This window comes from Delphinapterus leucas, unplaced genomic scaffold (assembly GCF_059928025.1).
Source record: "Delphinapterus leucas isolate spDelLeu-1000000601 "Yukka" unplaced genomic scaffold, BTC_Dleu_Yukka2 spDelLeu_asBTCV2_sq25, whole genome shotgun sequence".
NCBI classification, from domain to species: Eukaryota; Metazoa; Chordata; class Mammalia; order Artiodactyla; family Monodontidae; genus Delphinapterus; species Delphinapterus leucas.
The window spans coordinates 4,780,228-4,797,865 of NW_028322234.1; the positions used below are offsets into that span (position 1 = coordinate 4,780,228).

Genomic DNA, 17,638 nt, shown 5'->3' on the forward strand with positions numbered 1-17,638 from the left:
TGTTGAGGATTTTTGCATCTACGTTTATCAGGGGTATTGGCCTGTACTTTTCTTTTTTTGTGATATCTTTGACTGGTTTTGGTATCAGGGTGATTATGGCCTTGTAGAATAAGCTTAGGAGTGCTCCTTCCTCTGCAATTTTTTGGAAATTTTCAGAAGGATAAGTTTTAACTCTTCTCTAAATGTTTGATGGAATTCATCTGTGAAGCCATCTGGTCCTGGACTTTTCTTTGTTGGATATTTTCTAAACACAGTTTCTATTTTAGTACTTTTGATTGGTCTGTTCACATTTTGTATTTCTTCCTGGTTCAGTCTTAGAAGGCTGTACCTTTCTAAGAACTTGATTTCTTCTAGGTTGTCCATTTTATTGGCATATACTTGCTGTAGTTGTCTCTTCTGATCCTTTGTATTTCTGTGGTGTTTGTTGTAACTTCTCCTTTTTCATTTCTAATTTTATTGTTAGTCTATTTCATTTATTTCTGTTGTGATCTTTATGATTGGTTTCCTTTTACTAACTTTGGGTTTTGTTTGTTCTTCTTTCTCTAGTTGCTTTAGGTGTAAGGTTAGGTTGTTTGAAACTTCTCTTGTTTCCTGAGGTAAGATTGTATCACTATATATTACCCTCTTAGAATTGCTTTTGCTCTGTCCCATAGGTTTTGGATCTTTGTGTTTTCATTGTCATTTGTCTGTAGGTATTTTTTTATTTCCTCTTTGATTTCTTCACTTATCCATTGGTTGTTTATTAGCATATTGTTTAGCCTCCATATGATTGTGTTTTTGTAGTTTTTTTCTTACAGTAGATTTCTAATTTCATAGTCTTGTGGTCGGAAAAGATGCTTGATAGGATTTCAGTTTTCTTAAATTTACTGAGGCTTGCTTTGTGGCCCAGCATGTGATCTATCCTGGAGAAAGTACCATGTGTACTTCAAAAGAATATATATTCCGATGTTTTTGGATGGAATGCTCTATAAATATCAAGTAAAAGTCCAACTGGTTTAATATGTCATTTAAGACCTGTGTTTCCTTATTGATTTTCCATGTGGATGATCTGTCCATTGATGTAAGTTGGGTGTTAAAGTTTCCCAGTATTATTGTCTTACTCAGTTTCTCCTTTTATGTCTGTTAGTATTTGCCTTATATATTGAGGTGCTCCGATGTTGGGTGTATATATATTACAATTGTAAGATCTTCTCCTGGATTGATCATTTTGTTGTGTCCTTCTTTGTCTCTTGTAACAGTCTTTATTTTAACATCTATTTTGTCTGATGTGAGTACTGCTACTTCAGCTTTCTTTTGATTTCCATTTGCATGGAATAACATTTTCCACCCACTCATTTTCAATCTGTATGTTTCTCTAGATCTGAATTGGGTCTCTTTAGACAACATATATCTTTTTGTTTGTTTTTTGTTTTTGTATCCATTCAGCCAGTCTGTGTCTTTTGGTTGGAGCATTTCATCTGTTTATATTATGGGCAGAGCTGTGTGGGCCCCGTTGGTTGTTTGGCCTGAGGTGACCAGGCACTGGAGCCTACTGGCTTTTGGGGGAGCTCAAGCCGATGGCTACTCCCTGATACCTCCACCACCAGTGTCCTCGTCCTTAGAATGAGCTGTAGCCGCCTCCCACGTCCCCAGTAAACCCTGCAAGAATAGCAGGTAGGTCTGGTCCAGGCTCCTGTGAAGTTACTGATTTTTCCCTGGGTCCCAGTATGCATGAGACCTTGTGTGTACCCTCCAAGAGCAGTCTCTGTTTTCCGCAGTTCTATGGAGCTGCTGCAATCAAGCCCCGCTGACCTTTTAAGTCAAATGCTCTGGTGGCTCCTCTTCACAATGTCAGACCCCCAGCTTGGGAGCCTGACATAGGGCTCAGAACTCTCACACTTGTGGGAGAACTTCTGCAATGTAATTATTCTCCAGTTTGTGGGTCACCCACCCAGGGGTATAGGATTTCATTATATCATGAGTGCTCCCTTCCTACCATCTCATTGTGGTGTCCTCTTTATGTCTTTGGATGTAAAATATATTTTTGGTAGGTTACGGTCTTTTTCATCAATGGTTGTTCAGCAGTTATTTGTGATTTTGGTGTTCTCATGAGAGGAGGTGAGCTCAAGACGCCTCTACTCTGCCATCTTATTCCTTCTCTCCACATGGGCTTTCTTTGATCTTTTAAAATTATATTTCTTTCTTCTCTTCTAACTGTGTATTTCAAAATTCCCATCCTCCAAGTTACTTACTCTTTCTTCCACCTTGTCTGCCCTGCTTCAGATACTCCCTATTGCATTCTTCTTATCATTCATCGAATTTTTCAGCTGCAGGCTATCTGTTTGGTTCTTTTTTTTTAATTTCCATCTCTTTGGCAAATAACCCAATTAGTTCATATATTTTATTCCTGAATTCATTGAGTTGTCTTTCTGAGTTTTCATGTGACTCACTGAGCTTCTCACAACTGCTGTTTTGAATTCTTTATCACTTAGATCACAATATTCTGTGCCTTTGAGTATACGCTTGAGAATTATCAGTTTCTTTTTTGATGCTATTATTTCCCTGCGTGGTTATTTTCATTTTAGTTATGCAATGCTGCTTTCATATTTGAAGTAGTAGACATCACCTTCACTCTTTGCCTTCAGCAGATGTGGTGTTATGTTCTATGGTGTTATTATCTCAGTTTTTCTTCTGTACTTGTGAAGGATTATTTGCTCCTCTCTTCTTGCTTCCCTTTGTAGACAAAATTTTAAGCTTTTATCTTTTCTTTGGTCCTTACAATACACCAGGCTGACTTTTAAAACCCCTCTTTTGTTTTCCACTATAGACAAGTTTGTGATGTCCCTCTTGCCAACCATCATATCCTGTCTTCAGACCCCACTCCTCGTCTACCAGAACTTGTTCTCCCAGATGCACTTGGGAGCACACAGGAGCCAGTAGCAGAGTGGGACATGTGGGTTTGGCATTCGTGCCCACCTGGGTTGCCAGTGGACCTGGTAGGGAGATCCCTGGGGATGGTACTCCCAGAGGCTCATGGGATGACTTCCTGCTCAGCACAATCCCTTTAATATACCTTAAATTCTTATCCCCACCTTTTAGTACTAGAGGTGCTGGTGCAAAGAGATGGATTTCTCCGACCCTGACTGATCAGATGAAGTAGCTGGGTACTCACTCACTGCTTTTCTTTTCCCCTACAGGAGCGGTCACCTCCACCAGATAAATCATTCCCATTCAGTGTTTTCTTGGGGGAGGCCAGCACAGGAAAACTTTCTCTTACCATCTCTGCTGCAACCAGACTTGTATTTTTCTTTTACTTTTCCTTCCAGTGTTGTACTGGATTCTCCCCTCAGGAATGTCAGACTTCTGCAAGTTCTTCCATGGGTGAGTACCTGCCCAGCTCAGCATCACCTCATTTTTTGCTTGCTAGCAAACTGAGGAGTCTAAGCAGTTTCTCTGGCTCTGCTAATTCTTCAGCCATATAGAGGTTTTTCTGTTCCTACCAGCTTTGCTCAGGAGTGAATTTCCTCCCAAGTCCTTGGGAGTAAGGTGCTAGGTCCCAAGGTCCCGGATCCCAGGAACCTGGAGCCCAGAATGGAGTAGGGGAGGCAGTACTCTGGTCCATACAAGACCCCTTATTTCCACTGGGACTTCCTGGACCCTCTGTCATGTCTTCCAGGTGGTGGTGTAAACGAGGCAAAGCAGGAAAGGCAGCATCCTCCTTGCTTGTGTTAAGAGTCTGCAGCCTGCTGGTTTCTGCTTTGAGCTGTAGATGCAACAGGGGTAGCAGCTGGTGTAGGGATTGCAGCAAGTGTGTAAGCAAGTGCTTTCTAAGAGTTAGAGCAGACAGAGAGCTAGATATGAGCAGAGAAAAGGGGGGTCATGGACGGAGTGGCAGGAAACCATCCATCTTGTGAATGATGGGGGTTTTTGGGCAGACAAAGAAAAGCAGAAACCTCTGGACTGACAGGAAACCATATATCTGTCGTGACAGGGGTCCTAGAGGCAGACAAAGAATGGTGGCAAAAGGTGAGAATCCCTGGTGTTGGAATGTAACTTTTTGCTCATTACAATAAAATTAACCTTGCAGATAAGAAGTTCCCATCATGCACCAAGGCCGTGACTCTTCTAATCAAGACCAGATAAGAACAAAAATCCCTCCTCCCCTCAGGAAGGTGTAGCTGGGATAATCAGGAAATACCCCCCTCCCTCCCCAGTGAATATTCCACCCAAATGTTTTTAACCAGTTTGCCAAAGGAACTCAGGGCAGCTACTCACATGAGCCTGCTTGCTCTCCTTTCTGAGAGTGTATTATCGCTTAATACATCCTCACTTTGCTTTCTTGGCCTCCATGTCCTGTCTCTGAATTCTTTCTTCAATGAGACAAGAACCTACTTTCTGGTAATATAAGTGGCACAATGTTACATACACAAACACAAGGTTGGGTTTACCATCCTCTAGTTCAGAAGTCGTTCTTGACTGGCAGCGGGGATGCTGTGGAATGTGGGTGACGTGCAGACCTGATCCTACTACACCACTGTCACTCACCAACAGGTTCTGCTGTGGTTATGGACAAGATGATGGGTCATCTGAGAGGAAACCAGGCCACTACACTTCTCAACCTTGTGCTGAGGCCAGGCCCAGAGCCTGCTCTACTAGGTGCAGGACCCCTGGGGACTGAGGGATAAATATAAGACTGGGGGGAGGAGGGAATGCGGACCACACCTCCTGAAGAGGGTTAAGTGCATCCTTCGAGCAGCTGGAAGCACTGGAGGCAGAAAAATAACAACCTATTACCACTTGAAATAAAAGTCACTTCTGTATTTGCCCTAGGCCTGCCTTCCTAAAAACTACATTTGCTTGTCAAAAGCATTTGTATTTAGAAACATTTCAAACAAACATTAAAGTAGAAAGAATATATGGACCTCTCCTTACATCCACCACGCAGTTGCATAACTACCACATTTGCTTCATCTCTGTCCATTTCTTTGCTGAACTCAATCCCAAAGAAAATCCTAGACAACTTGCCATTCCACACCTACATAACTCAGGAAGGAGTTTCTAAAAAACATGGGCATTTTCTTACAGAATTTCAGGGCCTTGTCACATCCAACAATATTAACAGTAATCCTTGGTAGTGCTTAATGCCTGGTGCATAATTAAATCTCCATGATGGATGTAAATATATCTTTTTAGTGCTAGTTTTTGGATTTGGAATCTAAATAAGGCCCACTCAGTCCCCTTGCTGTCTGTACCTCTCCCCATGCCAGGGATGCATTCTCGTGGTATTTCTCTGGTAGAAATGAGCTCTAGAGTCCACTTTTGCTTTCTGTTTTCTAATCATCATTGTAGTTGAAGGACACTGCATTTGCTTGTTATTTACTCAGATGCTGTTTATAACTCAGAGGACAACATTCTTGTCCCTGGAAATGCCACACATAGAATTTGGGATGTTTCCCTTGTTGACTGAACCAACATTGCACAACCTAAAAGTGAAGAATTATGTTTTATTTGGTGGTCTTACTGAGGACTAATAGCCAGGAAACAGCCTCTCTGATAGCTCTGAGGAACAGTTCCAAAGGGGTAAAGGAGGAGCCAGGATATATAGGAGATTTTGTGGAAAAAAAACAACATGTAGTCGAACATCAAAAGATTACCGCTAATCACACAAAAAATGCAGACAATTCAAGTTAATAATTTTAGTGCTTTTCTATGTAAGGGCACATGCAAGAGTCTGGGCTTATTGAAATCATTCTTTTGATATGCATCTTAACTATCTAGGGCCAGTATCCCATTTTTCCCATTTTTCTCCATCCTGAATTCCCCTTAGGGTGCAGCTGCAGTGGCTGATCGCTTTAAGGTCCCAACATCCTTTGTTTACTGAAATCGCAGGTGACATTCTTTGTCTACACCCTCATGTGAGAAAAACAGAAAATGGATTCAGACCAGGTCTCCTGGGTTCTGTGGCTTCAGCAGATTTAGGAACCCTCTATGATTGGGTGTGAAATGTTGAGTGTGGCCTTTTCTTGGGTGGGGGTGGGGTTGGGTGGGGGATGTTGCTTAAAGATTTAATAAAATTCTCAAAGTCCCAGGACTTCCCTGGTGGCTCAGTGGTTAAGAATCTGCCTGTCAATGCAGGGGACATGGGTTCGAGCCCTGGTCGGGGAAGATTCCACATGCCGCGGAGTAACTAAGCCCGTGTGCCACAACTACTGATCCTGTGCTCTAGAGCCCGCGAGCCACAACTACTGAGCCCAAGCGCCTAGAGCCTGTGCTCCACAACAAGAGAAGCCACTGCAATGAGAAGCCTGTGCACCATAACAAAGAGGAGCCCCTGTTCGCAGCAACTAGAGAAAGCCCAGGCGCAACAACGAAGACTCAATGTAGCCATAAATAAATAAATAAATAAAATTTTAAAAAATTCTCAAAGTCCCTTTGTTGAAGGAAAGGTAAGTGACAACTGGCTTAGAAGGGCACTCCCCCAAATCTTTTGAATGAAACAATTCTGGGATCTTACTGCCAAAGCAGAGAAGAAAAATGAGAAGACAGAAGTGGGAGAAGAAGGAAGGTAAGGACAGAGACAAAGACTGAGCAGAGAGAGAGAGAGTTATGGGGAAGGCAGGTTCTGTGACATAGCCCCTCAAAATGGGTAGAAGTAAAAACCTGATCTTAATACCAAGCCCCTTGCACCTGGTCTGTATTTTGAGTCCAAACTCAAATGGAGACTTCAGTGGGTAAAAACCAGCCCCAGGACCAAGGTCTGGGCAGGATCATTCAGGATTGGCCCATTTGGAACCACAGTGTCCAATGAAAGTCAAGGCCAAACTGATCATGCATCACCAGTTATCAGGCAGATTACTCCTATTCACTTTGCGTTAGTGAGGTGTAAACACCTCACCAGTTTTCATGTTGGATTGGTCTTAACAGTTTAGAAAAAAAAGAGAGCGTAATTCAAGTTTCTTAGTTTACTCATTTACGTGAATACTCATTAGGTCAGCTGGCCACTTAGTCTGCCAAGTAAGCGAGCAAGAAATGAACCATTTCACATTTTGAGCCATTATACATTTTGGCTCTGATACAGCAGTCTGACACCTCAACTCGCATAGAATTCAACTTTTTCTCCTGACATACACTTGGCTCTGGAGTATTTGTTTTTATCCTTTATGTGACAAAAAAATATCTGTAATACTGGAAACAGAATGGGAATGGAGGCAGGTAATGGGAATGGGGGCAGGTATCCAGCCATACAGGAAAGCACGGGGAAGCATGAACACCTCTTCCCCAATCCATCTTCAACTCTTCACTCCTTCTTTCATTTCTTCCTCCACCCACAGCTCTGATCACTTCTGGTTTGGGAAGGACAGCAGTGCATTGCCAGGAACAGCCTAGACAGAAGGGTGGGTGGCAGTTCTGGAGAGGGGAGGGACAGTGAGCCTGGTCTTCCCAGGTGCTTACCTGCCCTGTGCTGCAATCCCAGATACCTCTCTCTTCTCCTTTATTCTCTTGCCCTTCCTCTCACTCTCCACCTCAAGTTTCAGAGACGTTGCCACAGGCCTGTTGTGTCACCATGCAGGTATATCTCTGCTCCTCCCCAGGGATGGCCTCCACTGACGTTCACTTCTGTGATTCTCATGTCTGGAAGTTCCTCCCAGGCCATGTCATCAGTGTGCTCTGTGTCTTAGGTCAGCTCTTCCCTATCCAGTAGCCATCCAAGCATTGATTTCTTGAGGGAAATTTAGACAAAATATCACCTGCCATTTCAGTAATCAATGAATGTTGCAGCTACCACGTCATCAGCCTCCACAGCCAATCTGGATGGTGCGACCTGAGAGGAACTAAGGATGGAGGTAAACAGGATACTGGCCCTAGATGGTTAAGGTGCATATCAAAGGATTAATTCAATAAGCCCTGATTCTTGCATCTTCCCATACAGAGAAAAGCACTAAGTTCATTAGTTAGAGGTGTCAGATTGTCTTTAATTAACAGTAATCTTTTCATGTTCAGACTACCTGTTTGGGGGTTTTTTTTGTTTGTTTGTTTTGTTTTGTTTGCAAAAACTCTTATATATCCTGGCTCCTCCCTTACCTCTTCAGAACAGTCCCTCTGAGCTATCTGAGAGGCTGTATCCCAGGCTAAAATCCTCAGTAATGCCCTACATAAAATATAATTCTCAGCGTTTACATTGTACATTCTTTTTTAGTTGACAGAAATAGCTAAGAGCTCAGCACTTGAAAATGGTTTCTTTTGCACCTTGGTGAGTGAGTGAGTGTGTGTGTGTGTGTGTGTGTGTGTGTGTGTGTGTGCATGTGGTCACCTGTGCTGATGGGGAACTGGAACTGCGCCAGTGGAAATGGGGTTAGGGTGACACAGAGACTGAAGGGGCTATATCTTGGAGCCTTCTCCCCAATCCCATGAGCTGGAAAATGGGGGCCTTGTCTGGGAGAAAACTCTTCCAGAGACAGACTCTGTTTTGAGTTTCTAGGCTATATTCAGTTGGGACCATACACACCAGGTTAAAGGAAGAGTGGGGAGCCAGAGCTGGCTGCTCATATATACCCGTGAATTTGTAAAGTGGTATACATCCAACATCATTCATTACAGCTTCACCATAGATGGAAATATACCAGAAGTCCATCCATGGGGACTGTTATGTGATGATACGACCATATATGTTGACTATTATGCAGCATGAAAGAATGAGAATGATCTCTATGTACTGACATGGAAAGATCTCTACAAAAGATTGTTTAGTGAAAATGGGTGTCTATTATGCTACTTTTCCAGAGAAAAATAAGAATCCATACTATTTCCTTGTATATGCATAAGGAAACTATAGAAAATATATCTACAAGAAATTAAGCTGTCATATAAAGAAGACTTATGTAAAATATAAATAAAGAAATATAAAAATTTTAAAAAGAAAACATGTAAAAGACTTATGTAAAGAAGACTTATTCACAGGTCAGCTCCTCTCGATTATCCAATGGATTCAATTCAATCTCAATCTAAACCCCAGAAGGATGGATGGATAGATGGATGAATGGATGGATGGATGGATGGATTTATTTATTTATTATTTAAAATTTTTAAATAGAGGTGAATTCACATAGAATAAAAATTGCCATTTTATTTTTTTTTATTTATTTACTTTTGTGGTCCGCAGGCCTCTCACTGCTGTGGCCTCTCCCGTTATGGAGCACAGGCTCCGGACGCGCAGGCTCAGCGGCCATGGCTCACGGGCCCAGCCGCTCCGTGTCATGTGGGACCTTCCAGGACCAGGGCACGAACCCATGTCCCCTGCATCGGCAGGCGGACTCTCAACCACTGTGCCACCAGGGAAGCCCCCAAAATCGCCATTTTAAATGACCATCTTAGGGGCATTCAGTACATTCACCACGTTGTGCAATCTCTATGTACTTCCACATATTTTTATTGGCAATGAAAATTTGGAAAAATTTCCAAACATTTTCAGCACCTGAAAAGGAAACCCTGTACCCATCAAGCAGTTGCTCCTAATATCCCCCTCCCCATAATGCTCGTAACCACCACTATTAGTTTCCTATGACTGCTATAACAGAGTACCACAACCTGGTCAGCGTATAAAAAAGAAGAGCAGAAATTGATCCTCTCGTGGTCCTGAAAGCCAAGGGTCTGAATTCAGTGTGTTGGCAGGGCCATGATCCTTCCAAGGCTCTAGGGGAGACTTCTTTTGTTGACTGAAAAAAGATGCTCAACCTAAAAATTGACAGTTATGTTTTACTCAGCAGACAAAACTGAGGACTTAAGCCTGGGACGCAGCCTGTCAAATATCTCTAAGGGACTCCTCCGAAGAGGTAAGGGAGGACACAGGCTATATAGGAGTTTTTGCAACACAGAGCAGGTAGTCGGAACATCAAGAGATTACTGATAATTAAAGAAAACCATACATCTCAAGTTAATGAATTTAGCACATATCTATGTATGAGAAGATGCAAGAGTCTGCTCATTGAAATCATTCCTTTGATATGCACCTCAGCTATCTGAGGCCAGTATCCTATGCTTTCTCATCCTGAGTCTCCTCAGGGTGCATCACTGGGGGTGGCTGCAGTGTGATGGCTTGATGGTTCAATATCCTTTGTTTATTGATATGGCAGGCAGCATTCTTTCATCGACATTTTCTTGCCTCTTTGAGCTCCTGTTAGCCACATGCATTGCTTGATTTGTGACAGCCTCACTCCCATGTCTGCATACATCCTACCTCACGTGGCTGCCTTCCCTTTGTGTCTCTTCTTTTCTTCTTGGGGACACGTGGTTGGATTATAGCCTACCCAAATTCAGTGCATCTGCAAAGACCGTATCTCCAAATAAAGTCACATTCATGGCCACTGGAGGTTAGAACTTCAGCATATCTTTTGGGGGATGTAATTCAACCCATAATGCCACCAATCGGCATTCTGTCTCTATGGATTTACCTTTTCTGGATATGGGATTTGGATTTTTATTATAGATTGTCATGCTGATTCTAAAATTCACATGGATGAGCAAGGGACCCAGAATAGATGGGACAATTCTTGGGTTCTCAAGCCTGGGTTCTTTGTCTTCCTCCTAGGAACCAAGAACCCACTCCCTTTTGCCAGCTCCATGTGGGTGAGGAAGGGGGCCTGGGAGAGGAGAAGTACAAGGAGGTCAGAGGCTGGGGAACCTCTCCGAGGACCAGGGAGGGTGACACTGCCTGCCTTCTTGTGTAGGTAGGCTGCAGACCTGGAAGACAGCGTGGGAACTGAGATTATGGGAAGAGCTGCAGAGGTGTGGCTAGAAGCAGATTCCAGGGCTATGGAATGGGGGAAGACACAGCCAGTTTTGTTGTTATTCACTGTGCTGTTTGTCATCCTGGGGTGCCTGTTTCCAGAGCTGGGAGGGATTACAGGGCATTGGAGGTTGGCGGGGGGAGGCTGGTACAGAGAGATTTGGAGCGATCACTTGTTGACTTCCTTACTGAATAAATTCACAGTCGGGGTGCCAGCACCCCACTCTGGAGGAGCCCAACTCTTGCTCCTCATGATGCAGTTTTCGGCAGAGCTGAGAGACTGTCCAAAGTCCTGTGAATTGGCTACCTACATCACATCAGACCAAATCGTTGGGCAGGCCTGTAGTAACCATGCTTCCTTTTTATTGTTCACATACATCTAATCCATGCTATCTCATGTTTTGCCTTAAATAAGTTTTCAAACAAAGTAGAAGCGTAAATATATGATAAGCACTAAGTGCTTTTAAAAAATTCAGCTATGTTTATGGAATTTCCCACCCTGAGGGTAGACATGGGCAAACGCCTATAATAGACAGTTCCTTCACTTTCGCCTGGCATCGGGCACGTTGGAATTGTGTCTTAATCCAGTTTCCAAAGAAAACAGAGCCTGAGGCAAACATGTGCCGACACTTTAGCATATCCCTTCCGTGAGGGCTTCTACATTTTTGTCTTCTATCAATAGATGATTAGAAACTCCCTTCAAGGGTACCACCACTACAAGGGTGGTCTCAAACTTGGGCTTATATGTGAATTCCACAGAGGATGAGAGCTCCTAAACACTGGTTGCTGGGCCCATCCCTGCATCTCTGATTCAGTGGGGCCTAGAATTTGCATTTCTAACACATCCTCAGGGCATGCTGATACTGAAAGTATGGGACCATGCCCTGAGAACCACAAACCATCCTCCTGCCAATCCTAAATTCGACCTCAGCAAGTGTCACCTCCTCTGCAAAGTTTCTGGGCCCTTCAGCTTCAAGGCCCTAGCACCCTAAAAGAGCCTTATCTGTGGCTCCCTCCTTCCAGCATTGTGGATAAATGCAGTGTTTCCTTTCTGTTTTTGATAGTTTTACTTTTAAAAACTAAGGTGTGGAGAGTCGAAGCTGAACCATTGTTTACTGATTGGGCCTGTGGGCAGCTGGTCAGCACAGCACAGAGCTGATTATGAGGAAGTTCAAAGGTTCCTTTTGTGTTTCTTTCAGAAGCCAGCGGAAAACTCGGTCTGAAATTTCCAGGGAAGGGGAGAGGGGATGGAGAGGTTGGTCGTGGGGCGGGAAATAATCCACACACCTCACAGCCCCTGTCTCCTCCTGTCCTGCTAACTCCCAGCACTCAGGGGACCCAGGTGAGATGGTGATTATGGGAGAAAGAGAAGTGACCCTGCCCTAGGCCCCTTCTTCTGGGTCCTAGGTTGCAGGCACCAAGGTAGCCATTGCTGGTCTCCTGTGTGATCCTCCTTCCCTTCCTCTTCCCCTTGGTCCCATGGACCCCATGCTCTCCACGTTCCCAACCTCCCAGGTAGTCAGATCACAGACTTTTGCAGGGGGTTCTCATTGCTCCAAAAAGGACATTTATGCTCCAAGGCTGCAAAGGCCACAAGCATTAGTGCCTGGGTGGGGACCAGAACTGGAGTTCCTGTCTCCTGGTCACATTCCTGACCCTTTGGTTCCCTCCACATGGCCTCCTCCCTCAACACCCGCTAACCCCACGTGGGTAGAACTAACATTTCAGAAGATCCCGTGTTAACCCTGGGGAAGTTCCAGGGGGGAAGCTGTGAGTAAGAGATAAAGGAGGAATCTGGGAGAGGAAGAGCTGAGGATATAGGAACCAGATGTGAGATCAGAAGAGCGTTTTATAGCCCAAACCCACCCTTGCCTTGGAAGGGGCCTGGGGTAACAGAGGGGTGGTCAGTGGGAATGTCCCCTCTGAGAATGCTGAAGGAAAGCCCATGTGCCCAGGCTCTTGGTTTCATGTCTGGTTGGCATGGCAGTTGACAATCCCACTGGCCACCTCACAGAGAAATCCTCCCAGGTCATAGCAAGGGTTTGGATGCGGCCACCACTGGGCTTCACAGCCCCAGATAATCCTCTCCCTCCCTAACTTTTAAGCTTATTTTTTTTCTTTCTTTGAAAACTGTTACCAAATTAGGACATATGGACCCCCCACTCAGCCATAGACTGGCCAAGGCCCCCTGTCTCTCAGTGGAGAACGTACTTTTTCCATGTGAGCTTGCACAGCCAAAAACGAAGCCAAAGCTTAGACTGGAGTAGCGCAAGCTTTATTCAATGGCCAGAGAATGGAGAATTGGGAACTTAGTTCACAAATCGACTTCTCACCTTAGTGGCAAAGGGGATTTGCTTTTAAGCGGTAAGAACAATGAGGGGTGAGACTAAAGATGGGAAGGCACAGGCATTAGTTTTCTGGGAAAGAGGCAGGACTTTCCTGGAGCTGGGATGCCACCCCTTTTCTGTCCGTTTTTTGGCCTATGACTTCATGGCCCCCTGTAGGTGTGTCACTTAGCGGCTAATGCAGTAAAATCAGCGTATAATGAGACTCAGGGTCTGCTGAAGGTCAGATTTGGCCCCATCTTGGTTTCAGCTGGTTCTATCTGGTTTTTGTCTTTCTCTTGCTATGGCTTCCTTTCTCTGTGTTCTGACCTTATGACTTAAAGATATATGTTAGTTCTTGTTCAACGGAGGTGTTGGTGGGTTTTTAGCAAGGGTCTGCGGCGACTCTGGTAACAAAATCAATCAACTCTTTTGGGCCTGCTGTCCAGATTAAATTGGCCCTGCTGTCCAGATCATGGCAAAGCACCGTCTGTTTTGTGCACAGCACACCTGTTGTTTTTAATATTAGCTCATTAGTGAATCAGGTCCCATTCCCGTCCCATGCCCTCATTCTGCTTCTCTCCCACACAACGGCAATCGCTTCCTTTGATAAAAATTGTTGAATTCAATTTCATCTTTAAAAATTCTGTGCTGTTTTTATTTTAAATTTACACAACTAGTACTATCTTCTGCAACAGATTGTTTCTTACTCTCTCCTCACAGCATTGTGTCCACTTTGCCGTGGGGACAACTACATGATAATCCGCAGCGGGTTCTTGCTGCATCCTACTCACATCACATCCCTCTCCCGTCCCCCGGGCTGCCTCCCAATCTCCGCCACCAACTCTGCTGCAACGCACATTTGGGCCGTGTTCCCGCCTGGGCCTGTGTGAGAAATTCTGGCACTGATGACTTCGCCTGACTGCTCTCCAGAAAAACTGCGCTACCTGCCCTGGGGCCAGCAGAACCAAGATCTTGCTTCCCTCTATCTCCCCCCACACGTGGCCCTCCTCTGATTTCTCATAGTTGATAGGCATGGAGGGGTGTCTCTCTTTTGTCTTCATTTCCATTTTTACTCATGACACTTGATTTTGAGCAACCTTTCACCTATCTGTTGGCCGTTCATTTTTCAATTTCTATAAATTACCTCTTCACAATTTTATTTTTCCGTAGTGATTCCTGTCCATTTCTTCTCAGGTTGTAGAAGTTGCTGGTATATTCTGGCCATTGACAGCTGTTGTAAATGTATTTTTTCATCGGTTCTCTTCTGTGGTGTATGTGGTGACAACCTTTGAAGAGGTATCTTCCTTTTTGCTGTCATCAAAGTTAACAATTTTCTTCCTAGGTTTCTGCTTTAGAGATTTTTTAAAAAAATAATATCACCTGTTCTTTTCATAAGACTTTTTTATTGGTAACACCTTATGGAAAAATGCGAACGAACTTTTTGGCCAGCCTAATATTTTGAGATAATTGTATATTCACATACACAGGTTTTTTTACTTGTCACTTTTTTAAGTGTAGCAGTGTGTACATGTCAACCCCAAATCTATCCCAAATACCAGTCTATCCATTCCCCACACCCTTCCCCCCCGGTAAGTCCGATCTTTAAGTCTGTGAGTCTGTTTCTGTTTTCTAAATAAGTTCATTTGTATCATTTTTTTTAGATTCCACATATAAGTGATATCATATAATATTTGTCTGACTTACTTCACTTAGTATGATAATCTGCAGGTCTATCCATATTGCTGCAAATGGCATTATTTCATTCTTTTTTATGGCTGAGTAATAATCCATTGTATATATATGCCACATCTTCTTTATCCATTCCTCTGTCAATGGACATTTAGATTGTTTCCATGTCTTGGCTATTGTAAACAGCACTACAGTGAACATTGGGGTGCATGTATCTTTTCAAACCATGTTTTTCTCTGGATATATGCCCAGGAGTGGGGTTGCTGGATCATATGGTAGCTCTATTTTTCATTTTTTAAGGAACCTCCATACTGTTCTCTATAGTGACTGCACCAATTGACATTCCCATCAACAGTGTAGGAGGGTTTCCTTTTCTCCACACCCTCTCCAGCATTTATTTATTTATTTATTTATTTATGGCTGTGTTGTGTCTTTGTTGCTGCATGCGGGCTTTCTCTCTAGTTTCAGCAAGCGGGGACTACTCTTTGTTGTGCTGCGCAGGCTTCTCATTGTGGTGGCTTCTCTTGTTGCAGAGCATGGGCTCTAGGCATGCAGGTTTCTGTAGTTGTGGCACGTGGGCTCAGTAGTTGTGGCTTGCGGACTCTAGAGCACAGGATCGGTAGTTGTGGCACATGAGCTTTGTTGCTCCATGGCATATGGGATCTTCCCAGACCAGGGCTCGAACCCTTGTCCTCTGCATTGGCAGGTGGATTCTTAACCACTGTGCCACCAGGGAAGTCCCCTCTCCAGCATTTATTGTTTGTAGATTTTTTGATGATGGCCATTCTGACTGATGTGAGGTGGTACCTCATTGCAGTCTTGGTTTGCATTTCTCTAATAATTAGTGATGTTGAGCATCTTTTCATGTGCCACTTGGCCATCTGTATGTCTGCTTTGGAGAAATGTCTATTTAGATCTTCTGCCCATTTTTTGATTGGATTTTCTGTTTTTTGGATATTGAGCCACATGACCTGTTTGTAAATTTTCGAGACTAATCCACTGTGGGCCATATTGTTCGCAAATATTTTCTCCCATTCTGTAGGTTGTCTTTTCACTTTGTGGTTTCCTTTGTTGTGCAAAAGCTTTTGAGTTTAATTAGGTCCCATATGTTTATTTTTTTTTCCATTACCCTGGGAGACAGATTTTAAAAGATATTGCTGCAATTTATCTCAGGGAGTTTTCTCCCTATGTTTTCCTCTAAGAGTTTTGTAGTATCCGGCCTTACATTTAGGTCTTTAATCCATTTTGTGTTTATTTTTGTATGGTGTTAAAGAATGTTCCAGTTTCATTTTTTTTTACATGTAGCTGTCCAGTTTTCCCAGCACCATTTATTGAAGACACTGTCTTTTCTCCATTGTATAGTCTTGCCTCCTTTGTTTGTAGATTAATTGACCATAGGTACATGGGTTTATTTCTGGGTTTTCTATCCAGTTCCTTTGATCAATATTTCTGTTTTTGTGTCAGTACCATACTGTTTTGATTATGGTAGCTTTGTGGTATACTCTGAAGTCTGGGAGCCTGATTCCTCTAGCTCTGTTTTTCTTTCTCAAGATTGTTTTGGCTATTCGGGGTCTTTTTTGTCTCCATATAAATTTTATTTATTGTGGTAAAATATGTGTAACACCAAACTTACCATCTTCTAAAAAAACTGAGGTATAATTGACTGACAATATTATATCACTTTCAGGTGTACAACAAAATGATTCAGTGTTTTTATACATTACACAATAATCATCATGATAAGTCTAGGTAACTTCTATCACCATACAAAGTTATTACAACATTATTGACTATATTCCCTATGCTTTACATTACATCCCTCTGACTTCTTTATTTTAGCAGCCAAAGTTTGTATCTTAGTCTCACTTACCTATTTCATTCATTCCCCTACCCCCTCCTTCTGGCAGTCATGAGTCTATTCTCTGCAGTATCTATGAGTCTCTTTCTGTTTTGTCATGTTTCTTCATTCATTTTGTTTTCTAGATTCCACACATAAGTAAAATCATATGGTGTTTGTGTTTCTCTATCTGACTTTCACTTAGGACAATACCCTCTAGGTCCATCCACATTGTCACAGATGGTAAGATTTCATTATTTCTTATGGCTAATATTCCATTATGTGTGTTTGTGTGTGTATATATACATATATATATATATATACACACATACACATATATGTAGACATATATATGTATATATATATATATATATATATATATATATGCCACATTTTCTTTATCCATTCACCTATCAATGGAGACTTAGGTTGCTTCCATATTTTGGCTATTGTAAATAAGGCAGCAAAGAATTTGGGGGTGCATATATCTTTTCAAATTAGTGTTTTTATTTTCTTTGGAAAAATACCCAAAAGTAGAATTGCTGGATTGTATGATAGTTCTATTTTTAATATTTTGAGGAACTTCCATACTCTTTTCCATATTGGCTGCACCAATTTACATTTCGACTCACAGTGTACAAGTGTTCCCTTTCTCCACATCCTCGCCAATACTTTTTATTTGTTGTCTTTTTGATAAAAGCCATTCTGACAGGTGTGAGGTGATATCTCATTGTGGTTTTGGTTTGCATCTCCCTGATGATTACTGATGTGGAGGATCTTTTGAGGTGTTTTTTGTCCACTTATATGTCTTTGGGAAATGTCTCTTTAAGTCCTCTGTCCTCTTTTTTTTTTTTTTTTGTGGTACGCAGGCCTCTCACTGTTGTGGCCTCTCCTGTTGCGGAGCACAGGCTCTGGACACGCAGGCCCAGCACCCACGGCCCACAGGCCCATCTGCTCCGCGGCATGTGGGATCCTCCCGGACTGGGGCACGAACCTGCGTCCCCTGCATCAGCAGGCAGACTC

The 17,638-nt window shown here is 43.0% G+C and overlaps 1 long non-coding RNA gene across 3 annotated transcripts in view; it reads left to right on the plus strand.

The window, feature by feature from the left end:
• LOC111166700 (uncharacterized) overlaps nt 1–16,951 on the plus strand; it is a 34,430-nt gene extending 17,479 nt beyond the window's left edge. The window contains exons 3-4 of one of the 3 annotated variants that reach the window (XR_016391459.1): nt 3,177–3,360; nt 6,115–16,949. This is a non-coding gene — a long non-coding RNA (uncharacterized LOC111166700). Of the gene's footprint in view, nt 1–3,176; nt 3,361–6,114 lie in introns of all 3 variants that reach the window. The other 2 variants (XR_016391461.1, XR_016391460.1) reach the window with 2 other exon arrangements.
• Nucleotides 16,952–17,638: the final 687 nt, after the last annotated feature.